Genomic DNA, 17,232 nt, shown 5'->3' on the forward strand with positions numbered 1-17,232 from the left:
CCCCTGAAAGCTGCTAATTGAAAAAAAATATTACACAGTGACCTGGCTTGTCTGCTTTTAGTGCATTTGTATGTGCACACATTTGAGAATGAAAGAAAACAGTGACATGTGAATGAAATTTGCAGAGGTTAATGAAGCAAAACACGCATTTTCTCCATGGAAGCGTTTCCTGTCTGTGATTTCTTATTTCTGGCTGCTCGTCAGTCCCCGTAAGCAGATGCCGTGTTCCGCTCTGGCCCTGTTGCTGCTGCTCTGTGTGCTTTGGCAGCGCTGTCTTGTCTCCCTTCCCAGAGGAAGACCTGCTGGTGCATCCACCTGTTAGCCCCACCGAACAGGTGGCAAAAGCCTCCTGGGCTCCTTCACCTGCAGCTTTTGTTCCCCTGCCCCCCGAGCCATCTGAGTTACCTGTTTGGAAGAGTCACAGTTTCAGTTTCGATGCAAATTATATAAATTACTGCAATTTCAGTTGCTCAGAGTTATAGAAAAAGGTGGTAAGTACTAATGACCCACTTACATCATCTTTTTCTCTATTCATGAACAGGTGTCTTTGAATGCTTTGCCCTGACACCCAGTGTTGAGAGTAAATAACATTAAAAATGTCGTTCATTTCTGAATAAAAATCATCAAAATTTATATCATCATGTTCATCATGAACTTCTTTATTTCTGTTTTGGTCTCTATTAGTAGATTGCGGTGGTTTTGTGTCTGCTGCCTTGTATGTCTCTGAATCACAGAAAATACAGGTCCTTACTAGAATTCAGGGATTTTGTTTTGTTTAAAGCAGAATTTCCTGTTCCAGTTTAAAAACAAAGCCAAACACAAGCAAACCAACCCCACAGTGTGATACAGCCCATCACTGGAGGCTCACAGCTTTTTCTCTATTTCTTTTTCCCTGTTTCCTGCTCCCCTTTGTGTACTCACTGGTAGCTCTTTTTCTGAAGGCCCCTATGTCGCTCTGGTTGTTCACGCCTTTGTTTCTCTGCATAAATGTGTGATGTATAGATAGTGCTTATGTGGACGTCAGCATTTCCAAACCTTGCATGTGTTGCATTGCTAAGCAACTTTTAGCAACACTTATCTTTCATCCTTATGCCATCTGGAAAAGAGGATTAGACAAGGAAATGTGCCAGAGAGAGACAAAGGCGAATCTACGAAAGAGGTGGCTTAATTACTGAAGAGAATGAGTGACATTAATAGTAGGCAGTCATCAGAGTTGATTGAAAGCAAGCACAATGCCTTTACAGGTAGTGATAAGGAACCTCTGAAAAAGGTGGCATAATGCCTTTCTTCTTGCCTCTGAAACAAACCCATGTTCCTGATTATGACGTTTTCTGTCCTGTCAGCAAATACCTGTGAAGTGTCTGGCAAATTTTCCTGAACTCTCCTGGGGTAGGACCACAAAGACGACTCGGTTGACTCTGTTCTCAGTTAACGTTAGTACAATTTTGGCTGTGGTCTAATCATCTCAAGATTGTAGTACATTGACTAAGAAAGGGTATACTAGAAAAACTGCATCTTCATCATGATGTAGTAATAAATTGTACAATTACATGTGCAGGCTTAATGTTGCTAGAAACTTTAATTGGCTCATACCTAAGCTTCTGTGGTATTCGGCTTTGCAGCCTTGGGAATCTTTAAATGGTTATTTTATGTAAAGAGTATATCTTGGGTGAAACGCAGTCTGGATTTAAATAACTGAAGCTCTTTGGAATTGAGTTTGGTACTCTATTTCACTTTTCACAGTCTTTAAAAAGCAAAATAATGTGTGATTCTGTACGTGACAAAGCAGTTATTCATTCTTGCCATGTAATTTAATGCGGTGTAATATGAACTGAAGGAGCCCACATAATAGTATCCCACAGTAACAAACCTTGGGCAAGAGATGTTTGATTCTCCCCCCTTTTCCCTTTAGAGGCATGCCACAAAATCCTTGGTTGTTGTGTGGTCTGCTATTCAACTTTTCACACAAATGTTGGAAGGGTATTTATAAAAAGCATGGAGGACCACCCACTTTGCTATTGAAAATTGGTTGAAATAATCCCTTCTTTGTAATTTAGCTGTGCTGTTGTTGAAATTTAAAATCCGTGTGTGTTTCTGTTTAAAGGGGCAGTGGAGAAATGACGTGTTCAGTGAACGGGGCGCTGTGGTGAATTGTTCTGGTGACATCTGTGATGGACTGTGGATCAATGGCTACCCTGCTGGTACGTACATTCCTTATGCTCTCCAGTTATTAACGAGTCTTTGACATAACGCTTTGGTTATCCCTCTTTTGATTAATATGATCTGACTATGGTGTTCAGCGTCCGCTGAGCACTCGGTTCTCCTGGAGTGCGCAGTTCTCTGTTTGACTGAGCCCTTTCCTGAAGGGAGGGAGCGGTTCATTCCGTTTAAATGCAGAACTACAGTGAGGTATCAAATGTTCCTGTAATGCATTTTTATACCTGCAATGAGGGAGAGTTTTTTGGTTTTAATAATGTGGCTTTTTAATTTTAAAGTATTTTGGAATTTAAAAGTTAGAAACGTAGCAAAACAATGTATGAGAGTAATCCCAGTTAGTTTGAATTATGTCACTGGAAATAGCAAAGAATTGTGCAGCAGGTTATAATTTGTGAAGCACAGAGCAGGAATGGATCTCATCATAAGGCATAACAGAAGTGGCTTAATAGAAAGCTTTTGTAATCCAATTGACTTGTGCATGATGGGACTGTTTATGCTGTTTACACGGGATATAGCAGTTCCAACTTGAGTGCAGCTGGTCAAGAGGTGCTCATAAGTAAGTTTTTGTATTGCCTTATGCAGATGTCAATGTATCACCTCAAAGGAAATGATCTCAAAAACTCGAAATGCAGCATGCATGCATGTACACATGGTGTCAAACAGCAAAACGTGTCAAATGGAACTCGGAAGAACAGATCTGTGCAGCAGCCCCTCTTAAGAATATTTGCATGTCAGAATCTCTACCGTAGGATGTTAACTCTAAAAATTAACTATTTAATCAAAATCGGAAAAATATAATTCACCAGATTGGTTTATTTATTTAATATTATATATACTTGTAGTGCCAGGTCATTCTTATTAGAACTCAGAATGAAAACTTTTGGTTTTAGAAGCATTTCCTATGAAGTTTTTGTAGGTTTCATAAATCTCACAGTTAAGTGCTTCTTTAATCCGGTCAAAGTTGGTAGTAATCAAAATTCATAGCTATGTTCAAACCCTGTAAAATGTTGTGATGGACTGTTTTATGATTAGTTAGCAGATGTTAACTTTAACAGGCCTTTTTTTTTTCTGGCTCTGTAGCTGAACAATAAGGAATTGAATAGGTCTTGAAGAAATCTCTACACAATCATGGAAGTATTCTCTTCAGATTACTGTAAGGATATGTTTGAAGAGAGAAAATTTGTTCCACTCCTGTTCATTGCGTACTTAGACTTAATTTTCCCTTTTCTCAGCAGTGCAATCACTGGCATTCTGTATTAAGAAAGCATGGTATTCCTGTTTATTGCTAAAACTTAATTGTTTTTAAAATATTTTTAAAATGCATTTTTGTGGAAGTCAGGGTTATTCACAGAATCCCAGAATGTCAGGGATTGGAAGGGACCTGGAAAGCTCATCCAGTGCAATCCCCCCATGGAGCAGGAACACCCAGCTGAGGTTCCACAGGAAGGTGTCCAGGCGGGTTTGAATGTCTGCAGAGAAGGAGACTCCACAACCTCCCTGGGCAGCCTGGGCCAGGCTCTGCCACCCTCACTGAGAAGAAGTTTCTTCTCAAATTTAAGTGGAACCTCTTGTGTTCCAGTTTGAACCCATTGCCCCTTGTCCTGTCACTGGTTGTCACCGAGAAGAGCCTGGCTCCATCCTCCTGACACTGCCCCTTCATATATCTGTAAACATTAATGAGGTCGCCCCCCTACACCCTACAAAGCCTTATATTCTCCCCAGATGGCCAGCCCCTCCTTCCATGATCTATAAACTCTCCTGTTCCACTTGAGCATCCCCAGCAGTTCCCTGTTTAGCCACGCAGGTCTCCTGGCTCCCTTCCTTGACTTCCTGTGTGTCGGGATGCTCTGATCCTGTGCTCGGTAGAAACAGTCCCTGAACACTGACCAACTATCTTGGGCCCCTTTACCTTCAAGCAGCCTTGCCCATGCGATTTCCCCCAGCAATTGCCTGAAAAGGCCAAAGTTTGCCCTGCTGAAATCCAGGGTTGCAATTCTGCTTGCTCTCCTGCTCCTGCCACAGGAGATCCTGAACTCCACCAACTCATGGTCGCTGCAACCAAGGCAGCCCTTGACCTTTACCTCAACCAGACCCTCCTTGTTAGTGAGGATGAGGTCCAGCAGTGCACCTCTCCTAGTCGGCTCCTCCACTGAGTTCCAGTAAAAGTACATCTAATGACCCTTCAAAAAAGTATCTCAATTAGGGATGAGTTGATTCCCTTCTTATTTTACCATTGTGAGTATCCAAGAAACCCTTTTTAGACTGTTTGACAAAAAATGATTGTATAACTTGATTCAGGAACAGCATCAGATGATACACAGGCTGTCATATGCTAGTTTAAAAAAAATTAGTTACCATAACAACTGACTCACCATTTGTATTTCCAAGAGAGAATATCTGCAAAGCAAATGCCATGGGTCAGTCCCATGCGTGTCAGTGGTGGTTTCGGTGAAAAAGCAGGAAATGTTTTTGCACGGATGGTGAGAATGATTTATTTTCTTACTCAAGTAAGGTTTTGTTATCAAAAATCAGATTATGCTGCTCAGATGATCATGTCCATTACTGCAAGGAGCAGCAAGTAACAAAACTAACCATTCTGAGCCCTGATAAGAGTGGTGTTCACTTTTGTGCTAAGCTTGGGACAATTAAAAAAAATATATAGAATGCTTTCCTTTCTTTTGGTCTTTGATTTGTTTTGTTTCAAACTTTCAGATTGGCTGCTTGGCATTTTTCTTAAAAGCCAAGCTCACACGTATGGAAGATTGCCAGATACTCCAGACCCTATTTTGGTTAAATTACAGTACCCAGATTTTGATAACAAAGCGCATTGATTTTATATTCAAAAAGATTTTTATATTTAGTCTGTTAACCTTTTGTAATTCCCACCCACAGCTTTAAACCGTCCAACATTTTCATGCTAATTGTTGTCAGTAGGGTATCTGCCACGGCCCCTTGGTAATTTAAATCCAGTCAATTGTAATGCAGGTGCCGATAATTGCGGAACTGTGATTGTCTGACTGGCTGCAGCGTATACGTCTCAAGCAATTCTTTTCAAATTGGATTTGAGAGCATTAAAAAGAAACCCATATTAGAAGCTAACCTTACATCATATTTACAATAAAGAAAAAGGAAGAATTTTTCCTCTAATTTCCAAGACTGTTTTACGTACTCGGTTTTACAACAGTCTTCACAGTGGCAGATTCTAAGGTTCAAGAGCTATTGTGTATTTTCTCAAATGTCTGTTAGTCCCTTTGGTTTTGCGTGTTTATAGGAATTTCTGTCTAGTAGTTTCTGATAAGGCAGTTGTTTGGTGCATCGTAATCCAGCGAATATGACGTGGGATTGGGAGGAAGAAGGTTTTGTGCTGAGCCCAGATCATCCAAGTGATACTGGACAGATGATACTTCTGCTGGTCTTTTCTCACTATAAAATGATGGCGTTTTCCTTTGCACGCCTCAAAGCATTGCATCTCATCTGAACTGCGTTATAGCCAGCTCAAACCTGTCCTGTAATCTTAATGTGCATGTGTGTATATGTTTTCTATGCATCGGAAAACTTAGTATTCTTTATTTTGCTAGGATCTTCATTATAGTCCTCTTAAGATCCCCATAGTGCAGAGTTAATGATTATGCAATAGCACTTTGTTTGGAGTACACAATATGCTAAAGTGCTGCCTGGGAAAATATTTCAAATTCAGGGTAGTCATTACATTTATTAAATGATTATCATTTTAGTGGGCTTGGTGAACCCTCCCTCCAAGGGAAGTCTTTGTTTCCACAGAAAGCTCTAATATTGATGAGAGTCATTCTCACAAGAAAAATCTTGGGTTAACTGAAGTTACTATGCAGAGAAAGAAGGTGAATTTTCGGTCAGAAATAGCAACTTATTGTAGTCTTCGCTGTAAGATTTTGTGGTTGGTTGTTTTTTAATTAAAAATGAAATTGATTCAAATTTTTGTTTTGCATACATGTTTTGCCTCATATTCTGGTTAGTGTGTTATTGTAGATATATTGCAGTTGATAATTTTTCTTTGGAATCGGTATGGTAGTGAAATAGTCCTCAGTAACTTGAGTTTATATTAATTTATTTAACAGAAGTTAAATACATTTTGCTTTCTGCTGAACAGATCACCTTTCTTCTTTTTATTTTCCTTAATGAACAAAGCTCTTCAGTGAATTGACTCGAACATTAAAGACTAATGCAGTGTGTCTGGTCACCTTTACATGAAATGTCTCTTACCCTTAGGACCAATAACTCTATTTTTAAAGAAGTTCCTTTAAATGAAGATGATATTCCAGCATTTAGTCTGCTATAAACAGCTAATAAGTGTTTGCAGGATGTTAATAAACTTTCCATCTGCAACCGTAGGATTGTCATCTTTACTGAGGGTTGTTCACTGACAGTACATTTTCCTTCCTTTCCCCGACCGCCCCCTTGTCCCCAGCTTCTGGCTCCATCTCCTACGCAAGTGATTAGTGTGCTGTATTTGAGTTGGCTGTAAAAAGAGAATTAATTGATATTTCACTCCCAGAGAGGTCAAGCTGCCCTATCTCGAATGGTTCTGTAGTCATCCTGCTGGCACTTAGCCCTGAAGGTGCCACATGATCTTTGTCTTGCTGAAAGTAATAATTGTTGTAATTAAAATTAACATGAAGGGAGTATTGAAGGAGTGATTCTCTGATTTGGGTGCTTTAGCTTCACTTGGAAAGCACGTGAAACTGGAATTTACAAAGCTCCTCGGGTAGGGCCTGGGTAAGGAGTTTTTAATGTCTGTCTCCTTTGCTGTGCCACACTCCCAATGAAACGTGGCTGTAGATATGTAAGATTTGAGGTGGCTAATGTGAAATCCTCTCAGGTGCCTTGAAACCATTGATCTTAAACACCTGTCTTTGAACAGCTGCTTATTCTGAGATCATTTCAGCTAAAGATGGGCGTGAAGACTTTATTAATAAATGGCTTATCTAAATGCGAGACTTCAACTGGTGTTCAAGAGGCCCTTAAATAAACAAGGGAGCAAAATTCTCCAAGTGACTCTCTTGGAAAAGGCGGGAGGACTTTATAGATGAAGATGAATTTGATTTCCCATCCCTGAGACAGTTATACTGGCCTTGTGACTACAGTGCCCTGTGCTCAGTGTTGAACGTTTCCTTTGAAGCTGGGTGGCACAAGGGCTATCAATTAATAAAAAAGGCTAAATTTAGTGACACGGGAACCTCTGTGAAAGTGTTGGTGCGTTAAGAACCTGGAGTTATTCTGTAAGCAGTGTGCTTCTCATTCATTGCCCAGAGAATAAATACTGCTGCTACAGCAAGAGCTAATGGAAAGATGTTATTTAATGTCCTTGCGGAGGCAAAGGCTTAACTTTTATCTTGCTATATAATGATAAAGTTATGGCACTGTGGAGATAACTGCGGCATTCACAACTAGAGATTTCTTATTATAAGGTATTCTAGTTAGAATAAAGTATTACAGTTAAGATATTATTATAAGAGTTTCAGATCAGACAGTTTGTTACAACTTCTGGTTATAAATTCTTTTGACCATTGAGTTGTACATTCTGGCTTTTATCTTTTTTGAGTTACCGTGGGGGATGCTGTTAAATAGCTTAGTGACTGGGATCCAGTTTTGTTTACAGAAATAAGTAAATAGGAAGTCATGAGAGAATCTTAATGTATGTAAAACAAAATCCACCCTATTCAAGTACTGGTGATTTTGCATTTGTTCTTAACTTACAGATGCAAGGGAAAATACTAGCACACCACCTTTGGCACTTTCCTTAAGCACTACAGAAATACTTCTGTCTTTTCCCTCCCCCTGTAGAAATGAAGCAGAAAGCCGAGTGGTGGGATTTCCGCTGGGAAAGCTGAGCAGCTGAGTCTCGCAGGAGCAAGTGGCAGCGGCAGGTAGGTGGAGTCAGCGTCCTGCGCTGGGCTGGGGGGGCTGCTGGCCCGGAGCGGGGGTCTCCAGCACCCTGCGCCTCACCCACCTCATCCCTTGGCCCTGCCTGCTTCTGCCTGCCCCCTGTCCGTAATAACTGCCTGTCACGTTGTATACCAATACATCTTTTACTTCCTTATCACAAGGGCTTGTGTTTGCAAGAACAGCGTTTCTTGGTCCTTCAATTTGGAGAGCTTTCGAGGTCCCTTCCAATCCCTGACATTCTGGGATTCTGTGAATAAACCTTTTTGTAAGTACCACGTGAGAACATAGTAAATAAATGGTCTGGTTTAATCGATACGCAACTCTGAAAGCAATACCGCATCTTTTCACAGATGTGCTTGCATCAAGGCTGTGGTATGAGATGACAGTCAATGAAACTGCAGCTACAGCAGCAAGTATTAGGGGGAAATGAAAACTCCTGACTCAGAGGAGCAGGGCAGTGACAGAGACTCCTCATTATAGATCTTTTCATATGGAAAAGAATGACTGGTAAATGAGGTTGCTGTGATACAAAGAGGATGGAAATACAGTTGGACGTTCTTGCAGAAATTGTGCTCACTGTACAAAACAAATAGAAGAATAGAGGAGATCTAATTTGCATTTCTTAACTGCTAAAATGAATATGGAGAGATCCTCTGAGACAAATGGCAGTTGCAGCAGTAACAGAAAGGTATTTTTTACCTTTCCTATTATTTGTGTTGTGACAAAAGTGTCTTTTACTATAGCCTGCTTATGGATAGCTTTTCCAGTGTTTGCTTTAATTTATTTACCGTACAATAGGTTACAGGCTTTTTAAAATACTGACTTGAGCAAATCTGCCACAATGACTAATTCTCCACCATTTTCACTAGTTCAGCTAATAGCTTAAAATAACAATAATGGGACTTGCTGACATGAGCAGGCCCAGCGATGCCAGGGTCTGATCACAGAATCCCAGAATGTCAGGGGTTGGAGGGCCCTGGAAAGCTCATCCAGTGCAATCCGCCCATGGAGCAGGAACACCCAACTGAGGTTCCACAGGAAGGGGTCCAGGCGGGTTTGAATGTCTGCACAGAAGGAGACTCCACAACCTCCCTGGGCAGCCTGGGCCAGGCTCTGCCACCCTCACTGAGAAAAAAGTTTCTTCTCAAATTTAAGTGGAACCTCTTGTGTTCCAGTCTGAACCCATTGCCCCTTGTCCTGTCACTGGTTGTCACCGAGAAAAGCCTGGCTCAATCCTTCTGACACTCCCCCTTTATGTATATGTAAACATGAATGAGGTCACCCCTCAGTCTCCTCTTCTCCAGCTCCAGAGCCCCAGCTCCCTCAGCCTTTCCTCACACGGGAGATGCTCCACTCCCTTCAGCATCTTGGTGGCTGCGCTGGACTCTCTGCAGCAGTTCCCTGTCCTTCTGGAACTGAGGCACCACAACTGGACACAATATTCCAGGTGTGGTCTCCCCAGGGCAGAGCAGAGGGGCAGGAGAACCTCTCTGACCTACTGACCACCCCCTTCTAACCCACCCCAGGTACCATTGGCCTTCCTGGCCATAAGGGCCCAGTGCTGGCTCATGGTCATGGTCGGAGCTGGTCCTGTTGATCTGCAGTGGCTTCTCTGTACCAGACAAAGCATTTTGTCACGTTTAACCAATATGAGAAGACACATTTATGTCTAAAGAGGCAGGACAATGTGCAGTGGCTTATGAAGTCAGATATGCCCAACTATTTAAAGCACTTTCAAAAATGCTCATTTACCACATGCAGCAACTGTCTCCCCCATTTTTGCAGTGTGATCAGGGAATCTACTGTAGTGTGTTACGGGTTTTGTTTTGTCATGGTTTTCTTTAGATGGCTTTGCTTGAGTGCATTCCAACCCCTTACTGTGGAGCTATTTTGCATTATCCCATTAAGTGTTGTAGTGTCACAAATTCCCAGACTTCTGGATCTAGAATAGCAGCTGGGGGTGTAAAATTCTTGAAGTAAAAAAGAGAGAGAAGGCTGCCTTTCAGTGCAGCTTAGTTGGACTTTTATGCTATGATGTTATTGGTTTGTGTGCTGAGAAGTGATCTACCTTTTCAGGTCATTGAGAGGTACTTGAAATGCTTGACCTTGTTTTAAGTATTTTACACAATCAAGGATCAGGAATAGCCCATATAATGACAGAAAAAAGATGGTGCTGGAGTTTGACAGGTCACTTAATGTGCTTGAACTGTCTGGCACACTGACCTTCTACTGTCTAGGAACTCCTTCAACCCTACAGTAAGTCGTGTGTGGAGTCATTTGTCACCTTCGCCTGGAAGTGACAGCCACTCCATTGTCATCTGGTGCATTTCAAACAATACAAGTGATTGAAACAGGAACTCCTACATTTCTGGGAAGATTAAGAGCGGCTCACCACCCTGTAATTTAGGTAGCTGTGCAAGTTTGCATTTGCATTAGCAGAATAGTGAGATTTTATTGAACTGTTCCATTAAAATATCTTCAGGTTTTGCAAGGTTTACTGTGCCATAGGTATGTTTAATTTGGAGTGTTCTGGTTTGGCGGTGATGGATTTTGTGGTTGTTTACATGTATGTGTCTTCAAATGAAGACAAACCTAAGATCCATTAATTCTCCAGAAGCTCAGAGTGGCACATTTGAGTCTCAGTGCTGGTTTTAAGCCTTGAGAGCTGCCTTAAAACTTTGAATTACATTTATAGACTAGCTGAACTTATTTTTAAATCTATCAGTCAATTCCGTTTCCTTTATCACTAAAATGAACTTCTTTCCTATGGAACACTGATCATTATTGCAGAGATTTGTTGTCATTGTTTCTTCAGGTATGTGGTAAGCTGTGTCAAGTTTGGCTACATTTTTTGTTACAATTAATTCAGACTAATTGTATTATTTACCTGAAATCTGGATGAAGCTGACTGTTGTAACTATTGTGTTTGCGGGGTGTTTTGTGAATTGATTGACTTCAAATAGTTTCCTCACAAGTGTGGGTCCTGTGTATGACTTCCATGCAAGTGGAAAGTTTTGTCTCATATCAAGATGCACGTTTTCATTCCAGTACTTTTTACTACTTTGGTTTAAATAGATTGGTCTCAGCTGTTGAGGAAGAAGCAACTTGTTGTTTTTCCGTAGCAAAGGTCACTGTGCATCAGGGTACTCAGATGGCTGACAAATAAAACTTAAAATAAAGCATCTTGCTTTACTTGAAATGAATTATTTTAACTGCCTGGTCACTTTATTCATGCTGGAAAGATTCTTTGCATGTTGCAGAATCTCACTGTGTGACAGAGACCCCGTCAGTTCATGGAGAACGTTGAATAGCTGAGGGTGGGCTTGAATTCATGGATGAGGTTCAGGACCCACCCAGCCATAGATGGAAGTTGTTCATCGGTCGTGGACTGGGTTGGCTGCTGTGGGGATGGAAGAGGAGATGTCAGCTTCCTTCGTTATTTATTCTGAGCAATATTAATTACCTGTCTTGTGCCACAGGCAGAGCCCAGCCGAGCACCAAGCCCTAATCCAATCAGTCTGATGTGCGCAGAAAGTTTACAGAATGACCTTGTGCATAATTACTCACTTGATAGCTGTTAGTAAATGGCACAAATGGAATCCGACATACATTAGAACACATTAATGATTGCCTTCCTCCCTCCATCCTCTTCTCTACAGAAAAATGATTTTAATTAAGACTTCCGTGATTAGTCATTTAATCAGTCATTAGGCCGATACAGATGGAGTCAATTAATTTTTTACACTTGAATAGAGACTTGATGCTACTGCAAACCACACAATCTTTTTTCTACGTTGTATCATGGGCAATTGCCTTGATGTCTATCTAGGAAGTGTACATTATTCTTCCAAAAACTGTCACGGCAACCCTAGGTGTGTTTTATTACATGCTATCCAAATTCTAATGAGTCAGTTTGGTTTTGAATTCAAACTGATGTTCATTCTTGCTATGCAGCATCCTCTGTTTTTTAGAGGGTGATAGGGCAGAGTTGCCTTTTAAAGCAAATGTATTCAGCATCTCCTGATATATTTGCTGGTACAAATGGTAACACTTGGTGTTTCGGTGCTAAATTTTGTCCAAGAATTTCAAATGTTTTATGAACTTAAGGGACTGTTCTGTTTGACACGAGAAGACTTTGTATCTACTTGGTGGTTTCAAAAAATGAGGTGGATATAGCTATGAAATGACCTGCTCAAAACCATAGGAGTTAAGGGATCACCATCCACGTTAGACCAACACACGCTTTGTATCGAACACATTTGCAGGTCTGGGATTACTCAGCAGAGAAAGAGGTAACGTCTGCAGTACATATTTCATTAATCTGCTCTTGTCCTCGACAAGGAATTGCCTTGTTCTTCCTTGCAGTTGATTCTCTGCAGTGTTCATTTGCAGGATGTAATAGGGAGTAAAATTTTCCAAAGCAACCAGCTGTTTTCTCATTGGCTTCCACTGTCACCTGGATGTGTTGGTCTTCTGGTGTGTTCTCTGGAGTTCAGGCTCACTTAAAGCGTAGTCCTCGCTGAGTCAGTCTGGCCGCCCTGGATATCCCCATTGTCAGGTTGTTTCTGTCCCACTCGGCTGTTGTCACCGTGCTGGGAGATGAGACGTTGCTGTCCAGCTTCACGTTGGGTCAGATCCTCACCATGTTAGTGGTTTGTGTTAACGTTGTCTTTGTGGGCTGTTGCAGAGGCAAAAGGGAAAGGAATAGATTGATTTGTGTCTGTCTTTTAAAGATTAAAAAATGAGCCCTGTCTTGTCTAGCCCAGGAATAATAAATAAAAGCAGGTGTGAGGTGTTGGAATTGAAAACAGCTGGATATGACAGATGTGATCCGACTTCTCTAGAGCTTCAGGCTTTAATCCCTTTGACTCCGTTTGAATGTTTCCCTCCTGATGCAACGCAGAAATAATAAATAGAACGCAGCATGAGGAAGGGTTCCTAGGCTGAGAAAGGAGGAGGGAACAAACCACAGTGAACTCTGCTCATTTCTCCCTCACTCGTCCATATACGTCAGGAGCCTTGGTGATGCGCTCTGCTGATCCTCGCTGGCTGTTCCTTGGGTGCTGGCAGCAAGGCATGGCACGCTGGGATGGAAAAACGAGAAGCGTCTCAAAAATTTGTGTTGCAGCTGGAATTACCTTAATTTGGAGCTATTTTTGGAGGTGTATGGTGATCCCCTCTGCATTTTTGATGTGGATTTTGTACATAAATGCTTCTTCCCAATTAAACACTGAATCATCGCTATAAATGGCAATGAAATGCCTCTCTCTACCATTAAAATGACCCGATATTCAATTGAAATTTGGAGTCATCTTTGTTCTGTAGCTTGAGTCTTGCTGAATCGTGACCTGTGGAGTCTGCCGGAGGGTGGCTTTGTCCACTGGAAAACCTGCTGTTGAAACTGGGAGCTCCATGCAAGGAATGGATGGGAAGAGCAATCCAGTGGATTAGAGCTAACGTGGTGGTTGAGATGACACCAGATGATTCCCGACACTTGTCTGAGACAGCAGGGTTCAAAAATAGGCATAGAGCCATTCTATCCCACCCAATAATGTTGTTTTTTATTTAAGCTGGGTTTAAAATGCTTTGCATATTGGAATGAATACTTCGGTGTGGATGTGAAGTAGTATGTAAAAGAAACGCCTGCTTAAGTAAAGATGTGGGCTCTTTATTTCATGTTTATTCTATTCCAAGAGTAATGCTAAGATTCATCAGGGTCACACTTGGAAGCTGTCTTGCAAAGTAGATAATTTAGAAGAATGTTCTGGCACCCTGCTGCTTTGTCATACGTTCCAAGCAGGTTGTGCCAAAAGAAAATTGTAGAAACTGCTGTCATAGAGTACAAAATCATTGGATTTTTAATAGGGAGCCAGTGGTGAGAATTCATTATACATTCACACCTGCAGATAAAGAGCATCTAAAATTGGAAGTTTTATTCCACTCATCTTTGATCCTGATATTATTAGATTACATTAGCATCATCCTACACTGGGTTCTGGAACTGAAGCGGAGAGGAGTTCCATCCATTAATGTTTTCCCATCAGTCATTCTCTCTGTGCAGCAGCTGTGGCCTGTATGGAGGGCCATGGTTCTGGATGCCGAGACGTCGTTTCTGTTCTTATGTCATACGGTCCTATTTCAAACAGCGCTAAAAGATGTGGGCTGAATTTCTATCTTGTGTAGAATAGCCATAGTTAGATTGAAATTTCTTTTGCTGATTGGTAACAGCTGGGTGGTTCACCAGGTAAGTCTTAAGATAAAAATTATTTGCCAATCAATTCTGCATTTCTCCATATTTGAGAGGTAAATATTTAGAGCTTGTACAGGGAATTTTTGCACCGCTGCTGTTCCCTGCGCCACGGCTGGAAATACACACTCAAGTGCTTCAACAGCCATCGTCTGTGACAATTTGTATTGCCATAAAGAGAGTATATAGCAAAATAAAGATCTGCAACCTGAAGGTTTAAATTTGTACCTTGGGGAAAGTTAAAACGGGAACGCAGATTTTTGTCAGTTGTTCCGAGGGAATGGATATTTACTCAGATGAATTTGGGCAATATTATTTAAAGCTTTATAGACAAATGCTGTACAAACACTGTGAAGGCAATTAAATTTCTAGTAACAGTCCAATTAAGTTATTTTTATGACTAGATGATGAGCTACTGATAGTTTATTCGTAGGCAGCAATTCAAGGAAACCCCAAAGGTTACATACTGCACAAAGACTCTGAATTCCGGGTCTTGAAGACCTTGAACTTCGGTCTGGTGGCAGAGTCCAGCAGGAGGCGAAGCAGCTCCTGCTCATGGGCCGAGTGTCCGCGTAGGGCTGGAAATGCCCCTTTTCCTTCCCATCTCAAGTGCTCATTTGTACCACTTTAAATGATTAACTGTGAAGACTTTTAAATCAAACTTCATGGCAGATTCTACAACCCCTCCCATGGTACATTTGATCTGTGGCTGCTGAAGTTCTAACAAAGAAGAGAGAAAATGATACTCCATTTCTAATTAAAGAAGTAATTTTCCTTTGCAAATAGGCTTTTTATCTCCGCTTCAGTGTTAAGGATCAATGGGTTGTCACATGTATGTCTTTTTAATAAATGCCGGCTGAGATGACATTAAAGTGATAGACTGATCACTGTAATCAATGCAATTCAAAATTGCTTCATGTCTTAAATGAACCAGGTTCCTTTCTGTGGTTCTCCTACAGTTAACATTGTCTGAGCATTGAAGTACAAGGTTACGTCTTAGTTTGAAGTAAAAAGTGATGATGATATGGATTTTTTTTCTACATAGGTGCAGGTTTTGCTACTTACATTAAGCTGTGAATGTTGACACTACAAAACAGAGAAACTACTCAACTCAAAGGCAATCAGAACTGGTATTTAGTCATAAACATATGGTTCATCTTTAAAGAATAACCATGTGTATGTTATGCAGTGTCTGTACATGTAATGCCAAGCACAGGTGCATCCAGGGTATTTGAAATGCCAGTGGTGTGTTCTGGTGTCCCGTGAGCCGCTGTGCGGAGGGACGGACCTGCCCCTGGTGCAGAAGGACAGACGTGCCCCTGGTGCCGCTGGCCAGGGCAGGGCCAGCAGCAGCAGAGAACAGGCTCGTTTGGAGCTGCAGGAATCTTTCCATACCATAATTCTCAGAGTCTCATCTGTGTCTTTAAAAACCTATTTCTGCGGAATACTTCAGAACTCTTTCCTTGTTCTGGATTTATTTTTTCAAAACCCTAGAGGTTCTGTAAAAACTCTCAGGATCCTTGTAAACCTTTTTATTTCTCCTCAAGCTGGCAGGCTGACAGGCTTTAGTTATACTTAGTGCTAAATTATTTATCTTCCTTTTCCCTCCTAGCCCTGACTTCTGAATCTTTAACTTGACTCTTGGGATGTATTTTTTTTTTCCCCCCTTTAAAGTGATGCCGTTTTTCTTTTGTCTTCACTGTTTTAACATTAAAAAATGTACACGTAAAGTTTGAATGTATAAGTATGTTTAAGATGCGGTATCTGTTTTTTTTAACTGTAATTCTAAGTGTAACAAGGTAAGTAGGTCATATAAACTGTTTTGTTTACTTGTATATGATTCTAATGCATCACCAGGATTCAGTAGTTGATCTCGAATTGATTTATATTTTTAAAAATACCATTGCTATCCCATCTCCTTTATGGAGATGGCTTTCAGGATACTGGGTACTTTTGAAAATCCAGCCTAAATGATCCAAAGCTTGTTATTTTATTGTTCTGAAAGCAACTGAATATTTGGCGTTAAAGGGAATGGTACAAAACATTTTACAGGAGGAAGAGTCTTCAACTGTCTCATGAGCCAATGACAGCAAGCTCTCATCAACCTGGAAGTGAGTGTCGTTATTGGTACTAACAATATATTTATTCTAATCTCTAGATCACACGTGACATCCAAAGAATGCCACCTACAAAAGGATCAGCACTCTGTATAGAATTCTAAGACATTACAAGGTAAAAATCTATTTTGTTGTTAAATGCACATTCTTTACAATAACCTTTTTTGGAACATGTTTCCAAGGGGCATGATAATTTCTCCATTATTTGGTGTCTGTAAGACAAGGCCTGATTGTAACTTTCCCTTCTAGCTTAAACTTACGAATCACACAGAATCCCAGAATGTTAGGGATTGGAAGGGACCCATCTCATCACCCAAAACGGGAAGGAGGGAAGAGAAATCACTTGAGCCCCAGACTCTTTTACCATCCGTCCCAAGACCTTGAAATCTTTTTTCATTCCCGTCAGCCTGCGGGACGCAGCTGCTCCCCACCTGCCTGGAGATCAGCAGGGGGTAGGAGCCCGTCTGGTGCACCGGGCTGGGGAGCGTCCTGGTGATGCCCCTGATCCAGCTCCAGGTAGACTGCACACGTCCCTGCCATGGGGGTCAGCTCTGCAGAGCGGGCCCTCCATCCCTCTCAGAAGGGAATTGCCTACTACAATTAATGAATCCTCATACATGTGAAGTTAGAATATACAGAGTGTTCAAAATACATCTTATTTATCTTGAAAATTCTAGTTTTGTCTTCATTCCCGGTTGTTGATGAGGTAGATTTCCTTATCTTGTTTTA

At 41.2% G+C, this 17,232-nt stretch overlaps 1 long non-coding RNA gene across 6 annotated transcripts in view; it reads left to right on the plus strand.

Moving 5' to 3' along the window:
* Positions 1-17,232, plus strand: part of LOC136111101 (uncharacterized) — a 32,458-nt gene that overhangs the window by 2,488 nt on the left and 12,738 nt on the right. For 5 of the 6 annotated variants that reach the window (XR_011735584.1, XR_011735582.1, XR_011735583.1 and 2 more), the window contains 3 exons: positions 2,105-2,201; positions 8,038-8,120; positions 16,545-16,618. This is a non-coding gene — a long non-coding RNA (uncharacterized lncRNA). Of the gene's footprint in view, positions 1-2,104; positions 2,202-8,037; positions 8,121-8,300; positions 8,405-16,544; positions 16,619-17,232 lie in introns of all 6 variants that reach the window. The other variant, XR_011735585.1, reaches the window with a different exon arrangement.

This window comes from Patagioenas fasciata, chromosome 23 (assembly GCF_037038585.1).
Source record: "Patagioenas fasciata isolate bPatFas1 chromosome 23, bPatFas1.hap1, whole genome shotgun sequence".
Lineage (NCBI taxonomy): Eukaryota > Metazoa > Chordata > Aves > Columbiformes > Columbidae > Patagioenas > Patagioenas fasciata.